The sequence below is a fragment of the Podarcis erhardii genome (assembly GCF_964252035.2).
Source record: "Podarcis erhardii genome assembly, chromosome: 8".
NCBI classification, from domain to species: domain Eukaryota; kingdom Metazoa; phylum Chordata; class Lepidosauria; order Squamata; family Lacertidae; genus Podarcis; species Podarcis erhardii.
The window spans coordinates 25,674,904-25,694,829 of record NC_138499.1 but is presented as its reverse complement, the minus strand read 5'-3'; positions in this window follow the sequence as shown (position 1 = coordinate 25,694,829).

Below are 19,926 nucleotides of genomic sequence, written 5' to 3'. Positions count from 1 at the left end.
CCATGATTATTCTCTTGTGGTGATGTTCCGTGTTAAAGAGCAATTTGGAATCTGCAAAATTAATTTCGTGTCCTGTTTCTTTCATGTGTTGGAAAAGAGAGGAAGTTTTTTCTTCTTTTTTGACGAAGACACCCGAGGACACCAAAACCTGCATTCCTGTACCCGTGAAAATCTACGAAAGCATATATATATATATATATATATATATATATATATATATATATGCTAGCAAATGCAATTTTTTTTATGCAGTCTTCTTTTTCAGTCCGATGTAAGTGGTTACCTGGTCTGCTTCTAGTCTTATGTAACTACTACACCATTGGGGCGTCCAGCTTTCCCTCCCCCTAAGCCTTTTGAGCTGATACCAAACATTTAAAGCACATGGCTTCCCCCATTATCCTGTCCCATTATTAAAAGCCTTAAAGCAAGAATAGGCAGTATGGTGCCCTCGAGAGATTTTTGGGCTACAACTTCCATCAGCCCCAGCCAGCGTGGGGTTCCAGTCAGGTGGTCCAACACCATCTGGAGGGCACCAAATTGATTACCCTTTCTCTTGAGCAGGGATAGGGACTACATTCAGAAGAGTGGGATTCATTGATGATAGTAATAGCCAAGCCCTCACAGCCATACCCCATCATGCTATGTTCCTTTAAGGTTATACAACCTTTGAAATGATGCAATAATCTTATAATTATACAATAATAAAAACATTGTGTTGGAATGATCAATGCAGATCTCCATGTGCTGTCTCTCACCTAGATCTACTATTTTTTTGTGAAAGCACATGGGTAAATGATTTGGAGTGGCCCAATATCTTATTTCAGAGTGACTTATGTTGTATTTTCATTGATGTTCTATTGCATGTTCCAGGACTTGCATGCCATTCTCTTGAAACTGAAGCACTTTGTGTTATCAGTGTTCCAAAATGCTTAGCTTTGGAGTACACAGAACAACTTCTCCTCAGTGTTCTTCCCAGAGTGACCCTAGGAGCCAATCCTCAGGGGCTGACTCACCTGCTTTCACTCTGATTGGCTCCAACCAGGACCAAGAGTGAGAAGACTTATTCTCAGTGGCTAAAAACTCCCTCCCCTTTAAGCAGCTGTAGGGTGTTGGAAGCAGGGACCCTGCTGCAGAAATAGGAATGGGACTTCGACCCACCACAACCCCAGACTACTGCATCTCTGATGGGGAGCCTGTGGCCCTCAAAGTGTTGATGGCCTGCAAATCCTATCTTCCATAACCTGGAGCTGATGGGAGTTGCAGTCTAACAACACCTGGAGGACTGCAGGCTCCCCACCCTGCCCCAGAGCAACAAGATGTCAAGGTGGATCTCCTGTTGTGTTGACATGAGTTTCCAGAGAACCAGTATAGTTAGGAGTTCCCATGTAATCAACATTTGGAAGACTTCAGCAAGATCAATGTGAAGCAATGCCAGATTAACTCAAAGGGTAGCCTCAGGCACCATTATTTGACTGGTCCCTGGAAACTGTTGTTCATCCTTGCACCTGGGAAGGAAGGCCTCTGGCAGCACACCTGTCCAGAGAAGTCTGCATATGTTTACAAACAGATGCGAAAGTGTAGCCAGCAATGCCTTTCTTGGCCACAATTCTTCTTGCAATACCATCCATCAAAACAAGCAGCAGTAACTTCAGCTCCTATAACTATTGGGATCATGGATCTTCCTTTTATTATGCTTGAATGTCTTTCCTTTTAAACATTATCCTGTGAGCCAGACTCATGCCAAGAAAGCAAAGGGAAATATTTCTTGTGAAACCAGTTGCCGGGAGCAAAATAACAGCAAAGTGCCATCTAGTCCAGCATCTTGTTCGCACAGTGGCCAACCAGAAACCTATGGAAAGCTGGCAAGCAGGACATAAACACAGAAGCACTCTCCCTGCTAGTGATATCTAGCAGCAGGTATTGAGAGGCACACCACCTCCAGCACTGGAGAAAGAACATAGTCATCATGGCTTGTTGTCATTGATAGCCTTATCCTCCATGAATTGGTCCAATTCTCTTTTAATAAAGCCGTCCAAGTTGGTGTCATCATTACATTTATGGAGCAAATCCCATAGTCTATCTTTTCTCCACTAGATGTCCTTCTCTATGTACATAACAAAACAAGTTCCAGTAACGAGCTGTTTATCAGATAATTGAGCATGTCTGTGCTACATCACTTCTGCACTAAAATGGTCTGCCCATCAATTTTTTCTCTGCTATTGCTACAGTCTCTAGGTCTCCTAGGAATACAGGGTCCTTCTGCCTTTAAATGTTTGAGGTAGTGAAATAGGCTGCAGCTGCTGCATGCAGCTCATTCTGTTGGCTCTCTTACCTACTTTTCCTTCCCCCTCCACCTGTGGCCAAGTGACTGGAAAGTGTGGCCTGCAGCTGGAGGGCAACATAAAGTGGTTGCTTCCTGTTTCTGAACAGGCACCATTTCTTGTCAAGAACCGAAAAACACTTAAGTTATTTTGTGCCCAGTGGTAAGTTTTGAAGTGCAGGAGCTGGTCATGGAGGATAAGATTCCCAATGGCTACTAACCATGATGGCTATGGGTGGCACTGTGGTCTAAACCAGTGTTTCCCAACCTTGGGCCTCCAGCTGCTTTTGAACTACAACTCCCATCATCCCTGACTAGCAAGACCAGTGGCAAGGGATGATGGGAATTGTAGTCCAAAAACAGCTGGAGGCCCAAGGTTGGGAAACACTGGTCTAAACCACAGAGCCTCTTGGGCTTCCCGATCAGAAGGTCAGTGGTTCAAATCCCCTCAATGGGGTGAGCTCCTGTTGCTCTGTCCCAGCTCCTGCCAACCTAGCAGTTCGAAAGCACGCAAGTAGATAAATAGTTATTGCTGCGGTGGGAAGGTAAATGGCGTTTCCATGCGCTCTAGTTTCCATCATGATGTTCTGCTGCACCAGAAGCAGTTTAGTCATGCTGGCCACATGACCTGGAAAGCTGTCTGTGGACAAATGCTGGCTTTCTCGGCCTGAAAGCGAGATGAGCCCCGCAACCCCATAGTCGCCTTTGACTGGACTTAACCATCCAGGGGTCCTTTACCTTTTTTACCTTTACTTCCAGTGTTGGAGGCACCATGCCTGTTGCTGGAAATGGCACTCAGGAAAATGCTCTTGCACTCAGGTCCTAGGCAAGGGACCATGGCTCAGTGGTAGAGCCTCTTTCTTGCATACAAAAGCTGTCTGGTTCAGTCCCTGGCACTTCCAGGTAGGGCTGGGAGAGAACTGTGTTTGAAGTCCAGGAGAGTCACTGCCAGTCATGGCTTAATGGTCCAATTTAATATAAGTCAGCTTCTAAGGGACACGGGTGGCCCTGTGGGTTAAACCACAGAGCCTAGGACTTGCCGATCAGAAGGTCGACGGTTCAAATCCCCGTGATGGGGTGAGCTCCTGTTGCTTGGTCCCTGCTCCTGCCAACCTAGCAGTTTGAAAGCACCTCAAAGTGCAAGTAGATAAATAGGTACCGCTCTGGCGGGAAGGTAAACGGCATTTCTGTGCGCTGCTCTGGTTCACCAGAAGTGGCTTAGTTATGCTGGCCACATGACCCAGAAGCTGTACGCCGGCTCCGTCAGCCAATAAAGCGAGATGAGGGCCGCAACCGCAGAGTCTGTCACGACTGGACCTAATGGTCAGGGGTCCCTTTACCTTTACCTTACACAATCATGTTTATGACTCGGAACTCAGGCTCTCCAGCAGACGTCCCCAAGATGTTTCTCTCTCTGCCACACAATTGCTTGTCTCTTTTTTCACAGAGCTAAGGCTTTCAATTTCTACCTGAAGCTCAGCTGTTCAAAGAAGCCCTGCCAGAAAGAAAGCTGGCAGCCCCCATCTTCACCACCCTCATCCTTATTCTGATTTTTATTTTTAAGGATGTGAAAGAAAATGAAACTTACATCCAAAACAGCCCTGGCTTGGCACCGACAAAGCCAAGCCTCAAAAGTATGAGGTTTTGAAAAACCAAAACCACACCTGATTTTTCCATCAAACCCCTAATGTTCTTATTTTGGCATAAAAAAGCCACTAAGAGTCTGCAGGATGGAAGTAGTAATTCATCATCCATCTCCAATACATAGCAAGTCCTCTTTATGATGTCCAATTTCCTTTCAATAGTGGGATTAGTGGTTTTGTTGGCTTTGGGCACTAATCAAGATTTAAAGTTATGAAAAAAAGATGCTCTTGGGTGTTCCCATGAGCGGGGAGAAACAAAAACACTTCCCCTCCCTAAATATTTAATAATAGCTTCTCAGTGATAAAAACAAATGTGGTTACAACCTTGAATTTTATGAGTACAATGGATTTCAACTGAGTAAACCAGAATATAATTGTTGCATATCCTGGCTATGGGTGTTTTGGAAGAAAGAGACTTTTAGATGCTGATCAACTTGCCACTTTATGAGGGTCATGTTTTTCTGAATGGATTTTCCACTCTCTGTTCAGTCTTAGCTAATGGTAAATAGCTTTTGGTCACACAGAACAACAAGCAAGCTGAGCTGTCAAGCCTTGTTTATGTGTATGCTACAGAAGTCTCCCCTTGAAACAAGCCATTACAACTCAGCCATTTGGTGGAAGGTCTGACCAGGTTGGAAGTTGTGCTACCAAGGGAAGAACAAACCTGCCAATTTAAGCTTCTCACTTTTCCAGTCTTCAGTTCTCCACATTTCCACATCACTTTGCCTTAAAAAATAAATTAAAAAAAGACCTAATGAAAATTAACCAATGTTTTAGCACAAATTGCAACTGGTATACACAGGTTTGATTGCAGATTTGTCTTAGATCCACATGTTTGCAACATATGTAATATAACAAGTGTTCAAATGTAATTTCTCCGAGTACACATATTTTTATATACATGTTACAAAAATATGCAAGACTTGGCCGGGGAACTGCATTGCAAAATTCAGAGAAGTATGAATTTTGAAGAATGGCTGTGTTTTAGTTTGCACATTTTTTTCCAGAATGTGCAGATCAGCTAGGCTCACTTTTAAATGTGAACTGAATCAAATTTGTCCCCCATCTCTCATACTACTTACTTCTTCCACTTCTTACTTGTTTGGCACCATACCAAATGAATACCAAGATGCCTGGTGGCTGGACCTGGTTGTACTGAGATAATGCCTCTTGCTTGCCTGGATAGAAGATTGCTATGTTTGTGTGTTGTGTGTAGAAATCTCTGACTTTTGCATGCGTGGAACACTGCCTATTGTGCACAGGTAAGAGAAACATTTATTGAACATAAACTTAATAAACAAACACTCTTTTAGAGTTAGGTATTTTTGAGTTTGCTGTAAATTGCATTCTGTTTAAATTGTAAGTCTCCTAGAGTCTTTTTGCAAATAACAATATCAACAGCAACAACAGAAGTAAGATCTGTCCAACAATGGAATAGATTCCCTCTGGAGGTTGTGGACTTTCCTTCATTGGAGATTTTCAAGCAGAGCTTGGATGACCGCCTGTCATAGATGCTTTAGAAGAGAAGAGGAAGTGTTTGGATTTGATATCCCGCTTTATCACTACCCGAAGGAGTCTCAAAGTGGCTAACAATCTCCTTTCCCTTCCTCCCCCACAACAAACACTCTGTGAGGTGAGTGAGGCTGAGAGACTTCAAAGAAGTGTGACTGGCCCAAGGTCACCCAGCAGCTGCATGTGGAGGAGCGGAGATGCGAACCCAGTTCACCAGATTACGAGACTACCGCTTTTAACCATTACACCACACTGGCTCTTTAGTTGAGATTCCTGCATTGCAGGCGGTTGGATGAGATGACCCTCTGGGTCTCTTCTAACTCTGCAATTCTATGATTCTATGACTCTGTTTCCCCGCCCACTTTTGGTTGTGGCCCCATGCACCACTGGCATGCACCCTATGGAAGATGGCTTATGAAGGAATGCAGCCCATGAGCTGAAAAACGTTCCCTGTCCCTGAGCTGGGGATCAACAAACCTTTGCATGGCAAAGGAGCAGACTAGAGTGGACTGAGATCCAGTGGGCTGTTTTGCACTGAGCAAACCTGAGAGGCAGACAAGAGGAAAGCAAAGTGGGTGAAGGCTGGAGTGGTGTGCCTAGTTTTGGCTTCTTTGTCCGTTTCCAGTATTAGAGAGCCAGAGCAATGACAATACTTTGGCCTGGCTTTCTAGCAGTCCCAGTAACCTTATATTATTTTACATGTATCTCTCTCTCTCCCCGTATGTATAGAGTCACCTTCAGTGCTTGGCTTGCATTTCAGTTACTAGCAGCAAGCCAGGATTTCTCTTTAAAATAATTTTAATTGGTTCAGTCTTTGTGGTAGGCCTATATCTACCAGGACATTTGGCTAATGAGCAAAGAGTATGTCTCCAATTAGATGAAGCTACTTTTCTCCACTGTGGTTGGTAGGGATGAGAAAGTAAGTTGATACAAAACACGGTATGTAAGACCCAAGAGAGAACATGGACTTATCCTTCTCTTTTTAAAAACTAGTGAGTGATTCAGAGCCAAAGAAAAAAACAACAACCCAAGGAGCCAAAAACATTTGAGGAGGTTTCTTCAAATTTGGGCTGCCTGATCCCATCAACTAATTGGGTTGTCAGGAGGACCTCTTGTCTTGCTGCACAGATGAACATTTCCGCCTATAGCAGCGAGATCAAATTTCTGCTGTCGCAGGGGGACAGGCTGTGATCCAGTGAACGTGGCTTGCTTGCTGGCTGTGCAAATGCAATGGAGGGAGCAAGCAGGGAGTCTCACTTGCAGGCACTTGGGAAAGCTCTCTTCCTAGTTCTTAATTAAAGCTGATTTCTGGAGTCCCATACCAGCCGGTACAGTTGTGAAAGTTATCAGATGGAACAAGTAAATACAGTGGTACCTCGGGTTACAGACGCTTCAGGTTACAGACTCCACCAACCCAGAAATAGTACCTCAGGTTAAGAAATTTGCTTCAGGATGAGAACAGAAATCGCACCGCCGCAGTGTGGCGGCAGCAGGAGTCCCCATTAGCTAAAGTGGTACCTCAAGAACACAGTTTCAGGTTAAGAACAGACCTCCAGAACGAATTAAGTTCTTAATCTGAGGTACCACTGTAGATGACAGTCAATTTCATGGTTTTAGGAAATTAGGACAAGAGCTATCACAGGGGAATCGGCATGCTGTTGAGCTACTATTCCACTCATTGCTGACCATTGGCCATGTTGGCTGGGGCTGATGCTGTCCAGGTGCATCTGGAAAACCACAGGTTCCCCACCTCCGGATTAAGGGAAAGCAATGCCACTGCAGTCCTATATGGTTCCAGTCTGGAAGCAGCTGAGAACAGGTAGCTCAGAGAATGCCACAATCCAAGGAGAAATTTGGAAGAGGAGAGCATTAGGAGCACCTTGACCATTATGGAGGGTCAGTAACATAGGTTGTGGTATGTGTCTGGTGGCCACAACAGTTTCTCTGGTTTGCAAATATGCTAGTGGAGCCAAAAAGGTTGGGGACCTCTGCTCAGCGTTCAAAATTCTCCAGGTGAAGATGCCTGGGCACCAGGATGATGCCTGACCTCTCCACCATCTGGAGGTGCATGCCTGGGGATCCTTGGATCTGGACTGTTTTCACACACTAATACCCCATCCTGTAGAATCCTATCGATTATATTTTATCTGCACCATCAGAATGAATTTCAGGAACCAAAAGGTTGTACTGAAAAATACTACTTCCGAGCTGTCTGGCCTAAAAATGGCAACTAGGCATTCTGTTTTGGTGACTGTAACCCTGGTCTGAGGAGCCACTTGGCTCCTAGTATATATATCTGAGTTTCTAACACTGCCACTACTCAAGTTCCCTGATTCTCCACCCCCCTTAAAATCAATCTGCTACAGGCTTTCTTCTAGAACTGGTAGACAAATTTGGCAGCAGAAATGGTGGTGCCTGGATTCATGCTTCCAAAGGGCCTAGTTGCTATCAGCTCTCTCCTTCCAGCAAAAGCAAAGGGGAAATGGCAGTATGCCCTCACCCAAGCCAATGACTCTAGGACTCCATAGAGAGATGGCAAGCAATGTGGGGAAGAGGTAATTCTGAGCCAGGGGCTAAAGGGTTGTGGGGAATGGATTAAGCTCCTCATGCTCCCCACTGCATTCAAACTTGCAGCCTTCCAAGGTTGCTTTTCATTTTTTTTAAAAATGAAATTCAGGATTTTATTACATATGTCTACCATCTAAGCGTCCCTAAAAGTTAAGATGGTTTCAGTGACAAGCAAAAGAAAAAGGAGTATTGGGCATTCAAAGGCAAGAGCTTGGACAAATGTACGGCCGTAGCCACAGAATCCTTTGACTGCCCATTTGGCATCATTCGCTGTGGAAGTTCATTTGAGTTCAAGGGGGGATGTGGTAATGGACAAAAGAGCAAGGTTGGAACCAGAAAGTGAGAGAGAATTTGCAGCTCACCCTGCCTTCTTTTCTCAGCAAGCACATGCCGTGTGTGTGTGTTGTTCATTCAAAGGCCACCCTTTTCCATTCTGTTTTATGCTGTGGTAGCTTGTGCACAACAAAATAATCACTTTCAAGTGTATACAGTGGTACCTCGGGTTACATACGCTTCAGGTTACAGACTCCGCTAACCCAGAAATAGTGCTTCAGGTTAAGAACTTTGCTTCAGAATGAGAACAGAAATCGTGCTCTGGTGGTGCGGCAGCAGCAGGAGGCCCCATTAGCTAAAGTGGTGCTTTAGGTTAAGAACAGTTTCAGGTTAAGTACAGACCTCCAGAACGAATTAAGTACTTAACCTGAGGTTCCACTGTACAGGTGAACATTTTTTTTGGGGGGGGGGCGGGGATACTTTTAACAGGAAGAATTTGTTCTAGATCATGTTTTAATTCCCCCTGTCCACATTTAACAACAGGTGATGCAGGAAGATGCAATTTTAAAAAGACTTGGCATCAACAAAGTTTGGCATAAGCGCACAAGAATTTCCACCTCTCTCTTATTGTAGGCGCATGGGTGTTCATGGAAACAGTGCAGCAGACCAACCCTCTTCTCATGACCCCACCCAACCTTCTTTCTCTGGGCGCAATATATAGCATTGCAAATTGGGGAGGGCAGTACAGTGCTGGGTGAGTAGCAGCAAAGAGCTGTAGTGCGGTGATTTGTGCATCTGCTACTCATGCAGAAGGCCCAAGATCCAGTCCCTGGCATCTCCAGGCAGGGCTGGAAGAAACCTCAGTCTTAAATCTTGGAGAGCTGCTGCCAGTCAGTGTAGACATTACTGAGCTAGATGGACCAATGGTCTGACTCGGTATAAGCCAGCTTCCTATGTTCCTGGGGGTCAGCCCTGGACACTTCTGTGGGAAGTAGGGATATATACACCAACTGAAGGCTGCAGCCCTAAGCTCGTTTTCGCCCCGCCTCTCGCCGCCGGACTAGTGTGCCGCGGAACACCGGTTGGGAAACACTGGTGTAAATAAAGGACAATTTGAAATGGATATTTATTTGCACCACATATTTTTTTTTAAGGCAGGAAAAGAAGATAGGCAAAATGTGGAGAACTATTTCTATTTAAATCCAAAACACGCATAATTTCTTTTCTTTTCTTTTTTGCCTCCCCCATTTTTGACAGCAGAAAAATGAACCCCATGAAAAATCTCCCATGAGGGGGAAAATGTTTTTACGATCCCAATGATTTCTTCATTATGCTGCATTCCTAGTCATCTTAAACCTAAAAATTAATAAAAACAACCTTTTCAGAAGAACTTTTCACCCCTATAATTGACCTTTCATTTTCTCTTCTAAACCTTCCCTATTCGTTTTGTTGGCTTCTAAGTATTGTTTGGGGATTAAAAGCAGTAAATTCTCAAAATAATTGCTCCCAGTTTGTTGTGTTGTATTTTATTTATACCCCCTCATTGTAAGTTTATGTTAAATATGTACTCTGTTAGATTTTAGCTGCAGCCTGGAATCTCTGGGTGCAATCCATCAGGAATGTCTCCAGTACAATGCTCACTGAAATGTGTGGGACTTGTGCAAGGGCACAGCTAAGGTATTCTGTTACTCCCATTCATTTCATTGAAGTATGCACAGAAGGACATTATGTCAGGAGTGGGGAACCTCTGTGGCCATCTGTATGCTGTTGGACTCCAACTCCCATAAGTCCCAGTCAGCATGGTCAGTGATCAGGGATGATGGGAGCTGTAGTTCAGCAGCATTTGGAGGGTCAAAGATTGTTCATGCCTGCTGTACTATAGAATCTTATACAGTGGTACCTCAGGTTAAGTACTTAATTCGTTCCGGAGGTTCGTACTTAACCTGAAACTCTTCTTAACCTGAAGCACCACTTTAGCTAATGGGGCCTCCTGCTGCTGCCGCACCGCCGGAACACGAATTCTGTTCTCATCCTGAAGCAAAGTTCTTAACCTGAAGCACTATTTCTGGGTTAGCGGAGTCTGTAACCTGAAGCGTATGTAACCTGAAGCATATGTAACCTGAGGTACCACTGTACTGACTTACCTGGAAGTGAATCCCATGGAACTCAGGCTGCAATCCTGACTGCAATCCTAACTGACTGAATTCAGTCAGACTTACCTCTGGATAGACAGGGTTTGTATTGCGCTGTTAATTGGTAAACATCTAGGTAGACATGTGTAGGATTGCACTTTGAATGGTTAATGGTTACATTCTTTGACAAAAGAGTCATACTGTGTGTGTGTGTGTGTGTGTGTGTGTGTGTATCTTCACCATTGACTCAGATTGGACTGGATGCAGAACAAAAATTTTGTGGAGCCCCCCAAACTGCGTTGTTCCAAAATTTAGTTTCCATTAGTGTACGCAACTTCTTTTTTTGTTCCATCCAGGTTCGGAATTTGCAAACACCACAAGAAATATTGTTCTTGTGGCACTTCCAGGCCAAACAGAAGCAGGAAGTATTAGAAATCTTCCAATAAATCGTTTTTTAACATGAGATTTCCATCTCCCATTTTGTAAGTCCAAGTTGTTTGCATAAGCATCCCAGTTTTTGTGTGCAGATCTGAACCAAAACTTCTCAACTTGTAAAAGAGCAGCCAGAGCAGGAGAAAGGGTAGCCAGGCTGCCACAAAGCCATGGAGACCGTGAGTTCCACACGGCTGTGGCGCCTTCGGGATACCATAGCCCCTCCTCAGTAAGTTTATGGGCAGCCCTTAATCAGTACGAAAGGTCACATGGATATAGCTAATGAAAACCAGGGCTCAAAACAGCATTTTTAATTGCTCACTGTGGTCCATTTTCAACATTCCTTTTAACTACTAAAATGATCCTGCTTTTAGCTTAAAGGACATTTCAAATGAAAAAGCAGAGAACTGTTAGAACACAGTTCATGTCTATTTTAATCCATGGTGAAGTTTATAGAAATGAGCCAACATTATGTATCCTGAGAAGCAGTAACGCAATAGTAGGTGCTAAATAAACTGCTTTTGCTTATGTGGAGGTCTCTTGCCATCGTAGCCTCAAAACCAGTTCTCTTGGTCAGTCCAAGCCCATAAGATAGCAGGAGCTATTTTAACTTCAGCTGCCACCACCCAATGTTTAGCTACATGGTGCACATAAGCAAACCTGGAGTCTGTTTCTCTGAAAGCTTGAAACAAACAAGAGGTATTGAAAAGGACTTTGTTAGGGCCTGAGCCACATGTGTCTGCCCCTGTCTGGGTTCTAAGTTCTCCTAGGTTAGGGAACATCTGGCCTGGGTGCCAAATGTGGCCTTGCAACTCTCTGTGGGCCACCCCCCCCCCATTTCCCCAGGCCAGGCACCCCACTGACCTTGCTATGTATCCTGAATGTTTTCACTCAGCTGGAATGTGTCATTGAATTCCTATACCTCTGTGGAAGATAGTGACGAGGGTGAGAGTCTGTGTAGAAACTAGCCTACAAAGGTAAAATTTACATTTGTTGTGACTCTCACTTTTGCATCATCATTGGTGTGTGGCCACAGGAAAATTCTCATTCCCTTTCAGTGTTGTCCCAGGGCTGAAAAGGATTCCTCTCCACCGTCCTAGGTTGATTTGGGCATGAAGATCCATCCAAAGGAGCAGGAAACTAAGCAATCTAGGTGCTCCCTTTCGTACAGTATGGCGTCAAATCTTAATTCCCATGGATAAACACCATAAGTTGGAGGATGGATGGCGGCTAACAGATTGAGGTTGAATCCTGACAAGACAGAAGTACTGTTTTTGGGGGACAGGGGGCGGGTGGGTGTGGGGGATTCCCTGGTCCTGAATGGGGTAACTGCCCCTGAAGGACCAGGTGCGCAGCCTGGGAGTCATTTTGGACTCACAGCTGTCCATGGAGGCGCAGGTTAATTCTGTGTCCAGGGCGGCTGTCTACCAGCTCAACCTGGGCTAAGACCCTACCTGCCCGCAGACTGTCTCGCCAGAGTGGTGCATGCTCTAGTTATCTCCCGCTTGGACTACTGCAATGCGCTCTACGTGGGGCTACCTTTGAAGGTGACCCGGAAACTGCAATTAATCCAGAATGTGGCAGCTAGACTGGTGACTGGGAGTGGCCGCCAGGACCACATAACACCGGTTCTGAGAGATCTGCATTGGCTCCCAGTATGTTTCCGAGCACAATTCAAAGTGTTGGTGCTGACCTTTAAAGCCCTAAATGGCCTCAAAGGCCCAGTATACCTTCCGGAGGCGGCGCGAAACGGCGATGGCGGTCCTCTTCACTGTCTGAAGAGGGGCTCCGCAGGAAAGGGTCGTTCGCTGCGGCATAGCGACGACCCGTTAGAAAAAACCACGGGCAGAGGGAGCCCGTGGCCGTGGGACTCGGCGGGCGCCAGGAACTCCCCCAGAAGTGTGGAAGGGACCCCGTAAGGGGCTCCGGAGCGCGAAAGGGGGAGCGGCGCTGTGAGTTCATCGCTCTTTCTGCGGGAGGCGAAGCCGCGCAGCTGCTGCTGATGAGCGCCGACCTTTCTTCCTGTGAACATCAATTTGGCAAGTAACATACCCGTGAGTAAAGTGAACTACAATTTGGACTTAAAATATCTTTTCTCGGGTTTGAAAACGGGTGACGAGTAAAAGGAAGTCCGTCTCCCGATACTGCTTACAAGATCAAAGCAAAGGCACAGAGGAGCGCTGAGGCGCTTAATGGGAGCTTTGTAAAGTGGAACTATTGTGCATTTACAGAATTTGCAGTCTTCTTATTTAAAAGACCAAGAGAGACTTTATTTCTGCCTATGGGACTTGTATTTGGGACTTTGTTTCAAGAACGCAAGTCGTCGGGCTGTCAGTCGTAACTGAGCTGTCAAACTGCGGACTATAGTAACAAGATTTTAAGCTGCTACATATATTGAGACTTTAAAACACTGTTGCAATTACCAATCTGGCTCCTAGCGGTTTTAGCCTAAAAAGTAGAGGACTCTGCGAACCTTCCTTATTGTCTTGGAATTACAAATTAAAAAAAAGAGATTATAGAAACTTTAAATGGCGGAAAAATCCTCTCCTTCCCTGAAACTTTAAGATACTCCCCCTAGAGGATTGTGGAGTTACAGAGGCCTGGGAAACATACTTTGTTTGGAATTTCTGTGGTTTAATTGTTTGTACTCTGGACTTGCTTTCTCATGGAATAAAGGAAAATTTGACCTTGAACAAGAGGCAGGTGTGGAATGAGTGGCACAGGGAAAACAAGAGCAGCCAAAGCTAAAGAAAGAGAAAAAGAGAAAGAAAAAGAAAGGAAGCCTGTGCAACTTGTCCAAACAACTTTAGCTCATCATCGCAGATCATCTGTTCCAACCGTCCTGACAGCACAGGAGGTGGAGGCTGAACAGCCTGCTGAAGAGGACATGGCAACAGGAGGATCTGACACAGTTTTGAAACAAATTTTAGAACAATTAGCAATTTTAAATCAAAAAGTGGACAATCAATCACTAAAAATAGACCAAGCAACAACTACTATTGGTGCATTATCTGAAAAGGTCTCCCAGAATACACAGGCAATTGAGAATCTACAAGGAGCTACAGCTGAAAACCATAAATTAGCTGTGGAAGCCTATCAAAAAGCGGAGCAAGCAAGCAAAAAAGTTGATGAGATTAAAGGTGAAATCAAGCCCCTGCAAAGACAGGTAGGGGAACAACAGGCTTACCTGTCGATGGTGGAATTGAGAAACAAGGAGAATAACCTTAGGTTGAGAGCTGTCCCAGAATTGGAGGAAGGTAATTTGGAGGGATTTTTGACACTTTTATTCTCCAAATTTTGGGGAATAGAAGAAGATAAAGACTTTAAAATTGTGACTGCATTTAGATTGGGCAGATCGGTGAAGAAAGACAAGTCCAGAGACTGTTTGGTTATTTTGAGATCAAGAGAAGAAAGAGACAAGATACTAGGCCTACATTTCAAAAAATCCCTAGAGATAGAAGGTAAAAAGGCTGAAATTTACAGAGACATACCCAAATTGTTATTGGATCTTAGAGCCTCATACTTAGAATTGGCAAAGCTGTTGAGAAACAACACAATCCCTTATAGGTGGGAGTTCCCGCAAGGACTATCATTCAGCTATAAAGGAAGGAAAATAAGAATCAGAACACCAGAGGACCAGCAGAAGTTTCTTTACGACAACGGGGAAGACCTCCAGAAAGGAGCAGTTGCGACTTGGCCACCCCCACCACCAGAAACCAAACAGCCTGGAGCTGGACCATCACTGCCACCGCCGGGAACGGGTGATCTAGACACCCCATTGTAAGGCCCATAAATTGATTCAGGATGTCTCTGCAACTTCTTAGTTGGAATATAAATGGCGGAAATTCTCCAGAAAAAAGAAGGAAAGTATTTCATATATTGAAGAAAGAACAATTGGACATTATCTGCCTGCAAGAAACACATGTGACAAGGCTTCATCGGAAAGTGCTAATTAATAAAAGGTTAGGCCAAGAATTTATTTCTTCGGACAGAGTTAAGAAAAGAGGAGTAGTGATTTATGCAAAGGAGAGCCTGTCACCGAAATTTCTATTTAAAGATGAACAAGGCAGAATTTTGGCTATTGAAATTTATACACATGGAGAAAAATTTTTGATATTAGGAATCTATGCACCAAATGATGGAAAATCGGAATTCTTTAAGAAGCTGCATGAGACTTTACTGGACTATCTAGACTATAACAACATCATTATGTTGGGAGATATGAATGGGGTTGTCTCTGTAAATATGGATAAGTCGCAGAGTGTAAATATAACAAAAGAAGGCAGACTACCTAAAACTTTTTTTGAAATGACAGACAATATGGATTTGATTGATATATGGAGAGTCAAGAACCCCCTAGGAAAAGAAGGAACTTTCTTCTCTGAAGCTCATCAGTCATGGACACGAATCGACCAAATATGGATAACTAAAGGACTGGCACCTAAAACTAGAAAAGTGGAAATCTGCCCAAAAACTTGCTCTGACCATAATGCTTTGAAAATGGAATTGAGACTAAACATAACCGGATCCTTCCGATGGAAAATGAATGACACTTTATTCAGAGATCAGGAGATTGTGAAGAAGGCCCAAAAAACTTTAAAAGATTATTTTGAGATAAACTTAAACACTACGGTGGAAAAAAGAACAATCTGGGACGCAAGTAAAGCGGTGATGAGAGGGTTTCTCATACAACAAAACACTGTAAAGAAAAGACTCTGGAATGAAAAGAAGCAGAAGATATTGGAGAGAATAAGTGAGGGTGAAAGGAAATTAAGATCCAGGCCCAAGTCTAAGGAAGTGCTGAGAGAAGTGAAATTTTTCCAGGCCCAATATATGAAATTGATAAACCAAGAAGTGGAGTGGAAAATTAAACAAATGAGACAAAGATCTTTCGAGTCAGCAAACAAGTGTGGGAAACTGCTAGCATGGCAGTTGAAAAAAAGACAAAAACTAAATACAGTTACAAATCTAGAGATTGAAGGAAGAATGGTTCAGAAGCCTGAAGAAATTAGGAAATGTTTCCAGAGATATTTCAAAGATCTTTATGCACAAGGGCCGCAGAAAGAATCTGAGATAGATCAATTTATCCAAACTAACGGATTACAAAAAATTTCCCAGGAAATGAGAACAACCCTGAATGTTAAAGTTTCACAGCAGGAAATCGAGAGTGCCATACAGAATCTCCAATTAGGCAAATCTCCAGGCCCTGACGGACTTACCTCCAAATATTATAAGGTTTTGAAAGACTATTTGATACAACCCTTGATGGAGGTATGTAACCAGATCATGGAGGGTAAGAAGGCACCAGAAACGTGGAAAGAAGCCTTCATCACATTGATTCCTAAAACAGAAACTGAAAAGACTCAACTTAAGAACTACCGTCCCATCTCACTCCTAAATGTGGATTACAAAATTTTTGCAGATATTTTGGCAAATAGATTTAAAAAAGTACTGAACGAGGTGATTCACAAAGATCAAGCAGGCTTTCTCCCGGGTAGGCATTTGTTTGACAATACGAGAAACATTATTGACATTTTGGAACTCTTACAAACAAATATTAATACTAGAGCGGTTCTAATTTTTATTGATGCGGAGAAAGCCTTTGACAATATTTCTTGGATGTTCATGAAGAAAAATTTGGAAGGGATGGGAGTGGGACGGGGGTTTGAAAATGGTATAGATGCAATATATTCAGATCAAAAAGCTAAATTGATAGTAAACAATGTGGTGACGGAGGAATTCAATATTGAAAAAGGGACACGACAAGGGTGCCCTCTATCCCCATTATTGTTTATCTCGGTCCTGGAGGTGCTTTTGAATATGATCAGAAGGGACCGGTCAGTTCGGGGCATTGAGGTCGGAGTGAAACAATACAAACTGAAAGCGTTTGCAGATGATTTGGTATTAACATTACAGGAGCCAGTTTCTAGTACAAAAAGAGTTTTGGATTTAATTTCCGATTATGGTCGGGTGGCGGGATTTAAGTTGAACAAGCAAAAGACTAAGGTCTTAGCAAAGAACCTAACGTCTACAGAAGCAGATGAGTTTTTGAAAGAGACAGGATTAAATGTGGTTAAAAAGGTAAAATACCTAGGGGTGTACCTGACTTCTAAAAACTTGAATTTGTTTAAGGACAACTATGAGAAATGTTGGTCAGAAATCAAAAGGGATTTGGAAACTTGGACAAGACTAAAACTTTCCTTGTTAGGCCGAATAGCAGCTATAAAGATGAATGTTTTGCCGAAAATGTTATTCTTGTTTCAGACCCTGCAGATTGTGGACAAAGTGGTATGTTTTGGAAAGTGGCAGAAGGATATCTCTAAGTTCGTTTGGCAGGGCAAAAAGCCCCGAATTAAGTTTAAAATACTAACAGATGCGAAAGAAAGGGGGGGATTTGCCCTGCCAGACTTGAGGTTATATTATGAATCTACAGCCTTCTGCTGGATGAAAGATTGGCTTTTGTTAGAGAACACTGATGTCCTAGATCTGGAAGGGTTTGATAACGCTTTTGGGTGGCATGCGTATTTGTGGTACGACAAGGTTAAAGTTCATAAAATGTTCAAAAATCATATTGTTAGAAGAGCAATTTTTATGGTCTGGACAAAATATAAAGACTTATTGGAGAGCAAAACACCAAGGTGGCTTTCACCGGCAGAGGCCAAGGCACGTAAGAGACTTAACATGGAGGCCTACTGGCCAAAATATTGGGAATTAATTGAAAAAGATGGTGACAATTGGAAGCTGCAGAGTTTTGAAAATGTAAAAAGCAAGGTGCGAGATTGGTTGCATTATGCTCAAATTCGGGAAGTTTTCAAAACAGATAAAAAGGTTGGGTTTCAGGTGGAAAAATCGAAATTAGAGACAGAATTGTTAGAACCTAAAGACAAATTACTATCAAGAATGTATAACTTGCTGCTTAAATGGAATACACAGGATGAGACAGTCAAATCCGCCATGATAAAGTGGGCACAGGATATTGGACATAACATTATGTTTGAGGACTGGGAAAGGTTATGGACCACCGGATTGAAATTCACGGCATGTAGTGCCCTGAAAGAAAATATTATGAAAATGATATACCGGTGGTACATGACCCCAGTCAAGCTGGTTAAGATATATCACCTGTCTGATAATAAATGCTGGAAGTGTAAAGAGGCGGAAGGGACGTTCTTTCATCTCTGGTGGACATGTCCGAAAGTGAAGGCCTTTTGGGAAATGATCTATAATGAGTTAAAAAAGGTATTTAGATATACCTTGCCTAAGAAACCGGAGGCCTTCCTTCTGGGCATTGTAGACCAGAATGTGTTAAAGAAGGATAGAACTTTTTTTATGTATGCTACAACAGCAGCAAGAATTCTCATCGCAAAGTGTTGGAAGACACAAGATTTACCCACACTGGAGGAATGGCAGACGCAGTTGATGGACTATATGGAACTGGCGGAAATGACTGGCAGAATCCGAGACTTGGGAGAAGAAAAAATGGAAGAGGACTGGAAAAAATTTAAGGACTATTTACAAAAATATTATAAGCTGTATGAATGTTAAGAAAATGCACTTTTTAGGAAATATTAGCCCCAGCAATGGTAATTAGGTGAAATGAAAATTAAGGCACAAGAAAAGAGAGGTGAAATTAAGAAAAAAATTTATTGCATTATGTTTTAATTATAATATATAAGACCATGGTTACAATAACTTTGACTTTGGTAACATGAAATTGAAAGATACAATAAGTAATGAATTGAAAGATACAATAATGAACTGAAAGATACAATAAGTAATGAAATAAGATAATAAATAGCTGAAGACTTTGTATTATGAATATTGGGTTACAAATATATTGAAATGGGTAATATGACAAAATGAAAGATACAATAAGCGACGAAATAAGATAACAAAATGCTGAAGTTAGTATTATAAATAATGCAGATTCGGGAAGATGTGGGGAAGTCCAAAAGATTCTGTAAAAGAAATATGATTTATGAAACTTTTGTATTTTATTCTTTGTTCTTTATTATTCTGTAAAACTAATAAAAATATTAAAAAAAAAAAAAAATCAAAGGCCCAGTATACCTGAAGGAGCATCTCCACCCCCATCGTTCAGCCTGGACACTGAGATCCAGCGCCGAGGGCCTTCTGGAGGTTCCCTCATTGCGAAAAGTGAGGTTACAGGGAACTAGACAGAGGGCCTTCTCGGTAGTGGCGCCCACCCTGTGGAACACCTTCTCTTCAGATAGGATAGCTGCTTATTTCCTTCATATCTTTAAAAGACATCTTACGGCAGCCCTGTTTAGGGAAGTTTTTAATATTTAATGCTGTACTGCTTTTAACACTTGATTGGGAGCCACACAGAGTGGCTGGGGAAACTCAGCCAGATGGGCGGGGTATAAATAATAAATTATTATTATTATTATTATTATTATTAATAAAGGAGTTTAAAAATAAACAGAAAGCATCATGGTCTGAACATCAAATAGGAAAACGAAGAACCCGACTCTTCATAAAGGGGGCTGCCAAACAGAGCTAGAAAATGTGCAAGCAGCATACATAATGTCCTGTTTCCGACATGGACAGAACAGAAATTGAGCATGACTGGTGTATCAACTTGATCCAGATGCTCAAACTCTGAGAATGGCTGGGGTAGGAAGCAGATTGCTTAGGCCAATATATTTTCCTGTCCACCTAAACTAGCCCTAAGTGGGCTTGTGTTCAGGTTGTTCACCTCTCTTTGGGAGCTAGAAGTTGAATGGGGAGAGAGAATGAGAGGAACGAAGGGTGTGGATTACTTTATTTACTTACTTATTGTTTTATTGCCAAGGCATCCAAGGTGGTTTACAATTTTAAAATACAGTCATACCTTGGAAGTCGAATGGAATCCGTTGCGGAAGTCTGTTCGACTTCCAAAACGTTTGGGAACCAAAGAGTGGCTTCTGATTGGTTGCAGGAAGCTCCTGCAGCCAATTGGAAGCCCTGTTGAACATTCGGGTTCCAAAGAAAGTTTGCAAACCGGAACACTCACATCCAGGTTGGTTACGTTTGGGAGCCAAAA